Source organism: Marmota marmota, unplaced genomic scaffold (genome assembly GCF_001458135.2).
Source record: "Marmota marmota marmota unplaced genomic scaffold, marMar, whole genome shotgun sequence".
In the NCBI taxonomy this organism is placed as follows: Eukaryota; Metazoa; Chordata; class Mammalia; order Rodentia; family Sciuridae; genus Marmota; species Marmota marmota.
In genome coordinates, this window is record NW_026000037.1 from 23,095,112 (window position 1) to 23,103,748 (window position 8,637).

Here is an 8,637-nt window from a genome sequence, read left to right on the forward strand (position 1 = left end):
TTTCTGACATCCAATGTCAGTAAATACATCCAGGATCAGACCTGTCCTCCCACCTGCCCCTCTTGCCCATGGTCATCCAGCGTCCAGCGTCTTTTGATTGTGTGACTGCAGGGACTCCCACCTGGCGCTGGAGTGATCCTGTTGTACTTGAGCCGTGTCTGATCCCACCTCTGCTCAAGCTCCCTGTGGCTCCCATCATTTTCAGAGTAAAACTCAATGTCCTCAAACATGAGTTTATCGCTGTAGCTGACCTCCCCGGAAGACCTCCACTTCTGCTCTGTTCCTCCAGTTGCCAGCTCACCCAGCCCCAGGCCCTGTGTCCTTCAGCTGCAGTCTCTATTTGAAGAGGGAACCCCACCCCCAAGCCCTCCCTTTTTTCTCTCCCACACTTGTTACTAGCTGGCCGTGTTTGTATTTATGAGTTTATTTGCATTCTGGGTCCTCCCCGCTGAAGGTGAACAACTTGTGAGCCGGATTTTGTTGGTATTGCTAGTTGTTAAGTCCTCAGAACTTACAGTAGCCCCAGCATGGAGTGCTGCCCACCAGGGGTGAGTGCAGGTCGGTATCCAGAAGCACCAGGCAACCTGGATGAACATGCTCTATGGGTGGCCTTGTGCTCTTGGCAAGTACCTGAGAGGTCATCTGCACCTGGCAGCTATAGTCTAGGCTGCAGAGAGCTCCAGTCCTGCAGCCATGGTCACACACAGCTCGTCATGGCAGATGCAGCTCCTCACCACCCCCCACACTGACTCTGCAATTCACACTTGGGCTCAGGTTCCTTACCCAGCTCAGAGCCACCAGCATTACCGCCCTCCATGTTTTCTTGTGTAAAATGGGGGTGATGACATAGCTCTCTTAATGACAGTAATGTTGACAGATATCCAAAGCTGGCAAGGCAAGGGAGCGAGCACTTTTACCTCTAACCTCATGGGCTACTTCCCTATAAGGTTTCTCTTTGGGATTCTGAGAGAGCCATTTCCCTGAGCCCTGGATGACTTCATGCTGATGTGTGAGTGTCCCTGATGTATCCATTCCCCAAATCAGCTGAGTCAGTGTGGAATGTGTAAAATCAATTTCCTACAGGCTCATAGCTGACCTTAAATGACCTTCCCAGCTCACAGCCAGCAGGGATGTAAGAGTGAGGAGCCAGCTGTCCTTTTTCACTTCCCCTCTGCAGAGGATCGGGGAAAAACTGGTGCCTGGGGACTCCTTCCTTGTCCCTTGGCCTGCTGGGGAGCTGGGACACAAGCCGCACTGCCTTTCAGGAAAGTAGGCTGCTTACTGTGGGGTCCTGGCAGAACCATTGCATCTTTTAAAAAAGCCCCCTGGGGCATGTGGGTATCAGACCTTTTGAGAACCTACTTCCCTCCCTCCCTTCAGCTGCAATTGTGGGCAGCCAAGTGTCTGAGGGTAGAAATGAGAATGAAGAGCTCATAGACCTGGGTTTCTGATGACTTAGTTCTTCAGGATGAGTCTAGAAGGTTTGTGAATTAGTAGGTTCCTGGAGAGGGCCTGGAAGGCTCTGTGCCCTCTGTCAGTGTGGAAAAGCCCATGAAGAGTCTTCCTTAGACCGTGGACACTGCTGGGTGGTGGCACACTCTGTACGAAGACAAAGCAAGTGTGGCTGGCTTGACGTCTTGTAAAAGGAGCTGTCAGCCTCATGTGCCCACATTTTTAGAGACACCCCCACCCCTCCACATGCTCTATGAGTGGGACAAAGGCAGCTTTGTCATCTGAGCGTGGTGGCTTGAGTTTCTCATAGGTGACACTGGGATCATGTGGCTGGGACAATGAATGGGGAGCTTTTAGCTCCTTTGTCCCAGAGTGAGAGGTTCCTGATTGGAACCCAGCTGGGACTGGAGACTAGCTAGATGATTCAGGGATGCAGATACTTCTGATTCCATGTGGTGAGATATTCTTTGTTGTCAGCCCCCTACACTATGAGTTCTGTTCCAGAGCTTTGTGATGCCCATGAGCAGTGTTCTGCAAAGTCAAAGCATCTTTAGAAAAACTGGAGAGGAGCTAAGAAGAGCAGGTCTAAAGTTAGATGAACCCAGGCCCCTGAGCAGTCAAGGGAGAAACAGAGAGGCAAAGGTGTGGTACTGGCTGCAGAGCAGGCTGTATGGGCTCACTCCCAGGGTACCATCTCCAGTCTTGCATTCTCTCTCTCTCTCTCTCTCTCTCTCTCTCTCTCTCTCTGTATGCGTACACACATCCTGGACAACAAGAGAGGGTTGCATGGTGTTAGGAGGTGGGATGGGTTACATAAGGAACCTGGGGCAGGATTTCATCTTGTGAAGAGAGGAATGTCTTTGGAGGATTTCAAGGTGGGGAATGATGGGGTCAGAGTTGGGTTTGACATCACGGAGGAGGACAGTTTGGAGGGGACGTGTGGGAGACATGGAAACCAAGACCACTGTAGTGGCCGTGATCTCAGCACATGGTGACCCCATCATGGGAGGGCACAATAGGGTGGGAGCAGAGCTATTTGGAAAGCCATAAGGGTTGGGGTGTGGTCCTTGATTGGATATGGTGGATAGTCAAAGGGAAGAGTCCTTTATAGCAACCATGGGACTATAGGATGCTAGAAGTGACTCAGTCGAGCCCTCTTGGGACAGTCTTCTCTGGTTGGGTTCAGGATGGTAGGTGGGGGGTGGCCAGAGGCTCTAGGGCCTAGCAGCTCTGACCATTCCTGTGCTGCAAGCTCAGCAGGCAAAGTGCTTAAATATTTATCACAAACATAAATTGATGTCGGAGAACTAAATTCTCAAAAAGGAAATTGAAAGGAAAGGGAGGGTGGGACCTCTGAATCCCAATTTGTAGCACCCGGCCTCTGCATATTTCATTAACTCCTCAGAGTGCTGTGGGACCAGATGTCCAGGATGCGAGGAGGCTCTGCTATTCACACTCCAATGCTCCTCCCCAGAAGCAGCTCATTATTCTGGGGCTATGCGAGGAAGGTCAGATGCAAAGATGTTCAAAAAAAGGGAGAGTGAAGGAAACCAGGATGGGCAGGGGGAGGACTATGTCAAGCTGCTGAGGGAGTAATAGGATATGAGAAGCAAGTTGAAAATTGAAATGGAAATCAGGCAGAGGCAGTGAGGTGTTTGGGAAGAGCAACTGCCTTCAGAGTAAGTCAGATCTTTATTCTTTTACAAGCTCTGAGAAAATTTATTAATGTCTCTGAATTCCGTGAAGCACCGATAATATAATCTACATCATTATCACCATCATTGGCATCATCATCCCGTAACTGACAGTCACTGTCATTGCTATCACCGTCACCATCACCATCATCACCCTCATTACCATTACCATTGCCATCAGTATCACTATCAGCATCACCATTATCATCACTATCACCATCACCACCACCATCATCACCATCACCACCATCACCACCATCATCATCACCATCAACACCATCACCATTACCATCACCATCACTACCATCACCATCATCATCACCATCACCACAATCACCATTATCACCATCACTACCATTATCATCGCTATCACCACCATCATCACCACCATCACCATCACCACCATTATCATTTTTATCATGTTGCCCTCTGTGTCCCCGACACATGACCCAATCTGTTCCTTAAAACAACCATGTCATTCTAGATTGCCGATAAACCCAATTCACCATTGAGGAAACTGAGATACAATAAATTAGGCTCAGGTTGACCAAGAGCCGTTAAGTGGCAGAGTGGTCCTGCTGGGGAGTGCGAGCATCTCCTGGGTCGGGGGCCACGTGAGCATTTTCTAGAGTGACGTTTGTAAATTGGCAGCTGGAAGCAGGTCTCATCACAAGGCAGTTCCTCCTTCTCTTGCTTTTGCTGTTGAAGAGCAGCAGCGTTACAGTTTTATCAAGAGGTAGTGAGTCAGGTTGAGCCCTGTGAAGCATAAAAAATATCCAAAGACATTTTTATGATCCTTCCACGTGTGGGCCACTGCAGGCTACGAGCCCCTAGGGACAACTACTAAGAAGCTTGTCTCCACATCTCTGTGGCCAGGTCAACCAGGCGTTTATTTGCCCAGTGAGCCACGGTGTCATAACTGCCCCATGATGTCTTCTCAGTGGTCAGCCACTGCAGTGGGAGAGCAGAGGCCAAAGGTCAGGCACCTCCTGCTCAGGTACCCAGATGTTTACTTGGTTGCTGTACCCAGGCCCTGCATCCGTCAGCACAAATGGCTTTAATTGGAGAATTAGTCTTTGATATTTTGAGAACAACCAGCTAATAGATTTGAGTAGATTTTGATCACTGTAATAAAGCACCCCCGGCAGAATGCATTTTAAGGGATGACAGAAGGAAGGAGGGGGCCTTGCAATTATTCCGCCCCACCGCATAATGTGTTTCATGCACTGTGGAGTCACCTCTGATATTTAGAAGTTGTCTACTGTGCTTTTAGCAAAGGGGAAAACAGGCAGAAAAGGAGAGCTTTTATTCTTATTGGGTTAATTAGTCTTACCCACCTCATTAAAGAGTCTAGATTTATTTTCAAAACCCAACTCAAGAGTCTTCTTCCCAATTATGATCCGTTTGTTACTATTTTGTAAATGGATCTTTGTCTTCTTTTTTCCCCTTGATAATTTTATTTAAAAAAGAAAAGAACAAATGGCAGCCATTTAGGGTTAAGAATCATTTGGGAAAAGGAGGAGCTCTCAGGGATGCCCAAGAGGGTTGTGTGAGGTCATGAAAAATGGGTCATTTTGTGGTCACACAGATGTGGGTCAGACGCACCTTGCTGGTCACTTTGGCCATTACTGTTTCTGTGCTTCAGTCTCCTGGACAGTCTCCTCTTTGATACAGAGACCAGACCACCTCCAAGGAAAGAACCTGGCTGGTGCTTGTGCAGGTGGTCAGTTCAGGCTATATCCCTTTCTGCTATGTTTGAATGTCCCCTCTAAAACTCATGTTGAAACTCAATTGCCATCATAACTGTTGAGATGTGCAACCCTAAAGAGGTGGTTAGGTCATGGGATCTCTGCCTTTATGAATGAATTAGTGTCATTATCACAGGAGTGGGTTAGTGGTCAAGAGACTGGGTTTGCTATAAAAGTGAGTTTGGCGCTCTCTCTCTCTCTCTCTCTCTCTCTCTCTCTCTCTCTCTCTTGCATGCAAGCACACACATGCTCACTTGCCCTTCGACTGATGTTGCAAGGCAGCAAGAAGGCCCTTACCAGCCACAGCCCCTTGATCTTGGGCTTCCTAGCTTCCAAAACCATGAGCCAAATAAATCTACATTGTTCATAAATTTACCCAGTTGGATATTCTCTTAGAGTAGCAGAAAATGGGCTCAGACACTTCCCTTCCCCTTTCTGCAAGAAAGCAGATGCAAACAACTTTGGTGTTTTGAGATACACGTGGACATTCTGTGGACTAGAATTCATTACCCCAGCTTAGAGAAATGGATTGTGCATGTGTGTGTGTGCTTGTGAGGATGTGCATACACATACCAGTGAGGATCCACATGCTAGGAAGGGCAGGTGATTCACACACACACACTTGGGAGGATGCACACAGGCACATGGGGATGAAGAGTAGTACTGTAAACACAGCTAGGGAGGTCCAGAGGACCTGGCTAACCAGGCCAGAAGTGTTCCTGAGGTGACATGCATTTCTGAGCCAGTAAAGTGTGTGCAAGCCTCCTTTCTGTGGAAGCTGCGTTTGCATCTGGACCCTCCAGGCAACCCACTTTCCCTGGGGCTTGGGGGTAGGGGACGCTCCACCACAGTCACAGGTAGGTCCCTGAGAGGGTGAAGAAATGTGCTGCAAGGGAACCAGGAGACCCCATGCTGCCACCAGGTGTTGTTATCAAGCATCATCAGTTGCAAAGGCCTTGGGAGAGAGCTCTTGTGACATTGGGGACTGCCTTTGGAGACAGGTTGAATGCCCTCACTCTGAAGAACACTTGTAATAAAATGGTAGCTACACCTGGACTGGGGACAGAAGAGTGTGTTCAGGGCTCAAAATTCATGGCTATGAAGGGGCCTGGGCACTGGGCTTCCAGACTTGGAGATGAAACAAGAGATCTGATATGTCCCCAGACACACTTTAATCTGTGCCAAGAAGCGTGAGAGGGGCAGTGCCTGCGATCCTTCGGGGACTTGACTGAGAGGTGCATATTGTGATCAAAATACCCAACAAGAACAACACAGAGGAGGGAAAGTTTATTTCGGCTCACAGTTTGAGAGATTTCAGTCCATGATTGGCCAACTCCATTGCTTTGGGCCGAGATGAGGCAGAACATTGTGGAGGAAGTGGTGGAGAAAATCTGCTCACCCCATGGCAGCCTTGACCCAGAAAGAGTGGGGAAGGGGGAGTGGAGGGAGAGGAGCCAAGGGCAAGATATAATCCCCAAGGACATGCCCTAGTGACCTGCGTATGGTTATCACTCAGTCGTCCAAATTAGTAATCCATCAAATGGATCAGCGCACTGATGAAGTCATAGCTCTCATAATTCAATCTTTTTACCTCTGAAGACGCCTTTGTTGCCTAACACACGAGCTTTTGGGGGGATATTTCTGGATCCAAACCATAACGATCCAGGGGCATATTGTTCATTTGATGGATATTGTTTGAAGACCTCCTTGTAGGAGGTGCTGTGTGAGGTGCTGGGGGTACAGGTGAGTGTGGAAGCTGAAAGGAGTTCTCCCACCACCACCTTGGATCTGAGCTGGCTATAGCTTCTTCAACCAATAGATAGCAGAGGGCATGAAGCATGGCCAGTGCAGAGGGCTTGGAGAGCTTTCAGTGACCACAGAATGGAGGATGAGCTGGACCCAGTCTTCTCTATTCATCTGTTGGGCCCTTGGGCAACCTGAAGTCTTAGCCCTAATGCTCCTCCTTGAGCTCGGGAGTGTGTTCAGGGCTCAAACTTCATGGCTTCAAACTTTGGAATGTTCTGAAGTTCCAACACCACCATCCATTTCACAAGCCAAGCGATAGGCCCAGGGAGGGCAGGTGACTCATCTTGTTCCCTTCCCAGACTGGGATGTCATTGACCAATTAATTTCCCTTTCTGTGACAGGCCACCGTGTGAAAAAAAAAAAAAAAAGGAACTTGAGATATAAGAAAAGAAAAACATCAAGGCAGGTAGATTGAAAGGTGAGATGAGAAAGAATGAGCACGGCTCACATCTCTGGAACCTGGCGGCTGCTGCAGGTGGTGGGGTCACTGCCAAGGTGAAGTGGTGGCCCCAGATGCTACCTCCCATCTTGGGCTTGGGCAGTTCTGGCAGTGACATCGAGTTCTACAATGTGAACGTGTGCGTGTGTGCCTCTGTGAGTGTACAGTAGAGTGAGTATGTCGGAACAAGTGTTTCAGAGAAAGTTCATGGGTGTGAGTGCATGTGCGTCTGAAAGGGCCTATGTCAGAACAAGAGCAAGTGTGAACAAACTCATATGGTGAGCATGTGTGCCTGTGGGTGGTGGCACTAGCGGGTCTGACTTCTCCTTTCAATCCAGAACATCCCAGCCCACTCTGGCCCTGGGGCCCTTCATAGACTGGTTTCTCTGCCAGGCATGCTGTACTTTTTTTCCCCAGTGTCAGTTCAAGTTTACAGGGACCTCAACTCCTCCCTGACCCATCTCTGTGAATACCTGTCCCCCATCCTGGACCTTTTATTCGCTTTATTTATTTTTTCTTGACAGTTCAAATGCAACTGACATATTTATTTGGTTATTTGTCTTGGTTTGTCTCATTCCAGGAGAACATAAGCGGCCGAGGACGAAGACTTCATACCCCTAGTGCCCTAAACAGTGCAAGGCTAGATAAATCCATCAGAATGGATGAAGGAAGGAAGGGGTGTCACACACTTAAGGAAGAAGCTTCTAAAACGCATGGTGCCCAGTCAACATAGCTGATCACTAAGGCTCCCTCTTTTCTGAGGTTGTTGGACTGGAAGGTGAGTGGTCCAAGTGGCTCCTTTACAAACTGACCCCAGCCTGGGACATAATGGGGGTGATGAAGTGGGGTGGAGTGGGGTGGGGCAGCATGCCCACCCAAGGGGGAAGAAGAAAGTGATTATTATTATTATTTTTTCTTTTTAAACTCATTCCTCCTTTCCTCCTGGGCTGGGGGTTATAAACTTACTAATGACATTGAGACCCCCCAAGGGACGGGGGAGAAACAGACGCTCTCTCTGACTTTAAATTCTGCATTTTCCTGCGCTCCTGGGGATTGACACTGCCATTAGTCTGTAATTTGTTTCTCTAAATTCTTCTATTTTAAGAAATTAAGCAGGAGGAGCAGAGGGTGGAACGCAAGAGGGAGGGGGAGGGGCTGGGAGGAAATGAGGACACCCCAGGAGGCAGCAGGGAGGGGCGGGGGAGGTGAGAGACGCCTGAAGCCAGAGCGTTGGGTTCCTCCTCCGCGCTGTGGTTGCGCAGATATTTCTCAGCTGAGAATCTTTGCCTGCCAGCGCCATGTGGCGCCCCTGATAAAGCCGGGCCATTTGGTGCGGCTTTGGGGAGGGAGCCTTTCTCAGCCACCTGTGAGGTCCCGGGCTCACCCAGGCACTGGAGGCTCTGGGAGTTTAAGACAGAGCTGCTCTTCCCACCCCGGCTCTACCAGAGCCAATCAGAGCTCTGGGGTCCCCCCCCCCCGTCACCCGACCCCCGAGTGC

At 49.2% G+C, this 8,637-nt stretch overlaps 1 long non-coding RNA gene across 1 annotated transcript in view; it reads left to right on the forward strand.

The window, feature by feature from the left end:
• LOC125619372 overlaps positions 1–8,637 on the forward strand; it is a 69,445-nt gene that overhangs the window by 41,738 nt on the left and 19,070 nt on the right. Inside the window, exon 2 of the long non-coding RNA XR_007350892.1 lies at positions 7,720–7,917. This is a non-coding gene — a long non-coding RNA (uncharacterized LOC125619372). The remainder of the gene's footprint in view (positions 1–7,719; positions 7,918–8,637) is intronic.